Here is an 805-nt window from a genome sequence, read left to right on the forward strand (position 1 = left end):
TGGCTCAGATCATGAACTCCTTATTGCCAAATTCAGACTTAAATTGAAAAATTAGGGAAAACCACTAGAGCATTCAGGTATGACCCAAATCAAATCCCTAACGATTATACAGTGGAAGTAAGAAATAGATTTAAGGGACTAGATCTGCTAGACAGAGTGCCTGAAGAACTATGGACAGAGGTTCGTGACATTGTACAGGAGACAGGGATCGATACCATCCCCAAGAAAAAGAAATGCAAAAAAGCAAAATGGCTGTCTGAGGAGGCCTTACAAATAGCTGTGAAAAAAAGAGAAGTGAAAGAAGAAAAGGAAGAAAAGAAAAGAAGAAAAGGAAAGATATAAGCATTTGAATGCAGAGTTCCAAAGAATAGCAAGGAGAGATAAGAAAGCCTTCCTCAGTGATCAATGCAAAGAAATAGAGGAAAACCACAGAATGGGAAAGACTAGAGATCTCTTCAAGAAAACTGGAGATACCAAGGGAACATTTCATGCAAAGATGGACACAGTAATGGACAGAAGTGGTATGGCCCTAATAGAAGCAGAAGAAGAGATGGCAAGAATACACAAAATAATTGTACAAAAAAGATCTTCATGACCCAGATAATCACAATGGTACAATGTCTCACCTAGAGCCAGACATCCTGGGATTTGAAGTCAAGTGGGCCTTAGGATGCATCACTATGAGCAAAGCTAGTGGAGGTGATGGAATTCCAGTTGAGCTATTTCTAATCCTAAAAGATGATGCTGTGAAAGTGCTGCACTCAATATGTCAGCAAATTTGGAAAACTCAGCAGTGGCCACAAGA

This window comes from Bison bison, unplaced genomic scaffold, assembly GCF_000754665.1.
Source record: "Bison bison bison isolate TAMUID 2011002044 unplaced genomic scaffold, Bison_UMD1.0 scf7180017846739, whole genome shotgun sequence".
In the NCBI taxonomy this organism is placed as follows: Eukaryota; Metazoa; Chordata; class Mammalia; order Artiodactyla; family Bovidae; genus Bison; species Bison bison.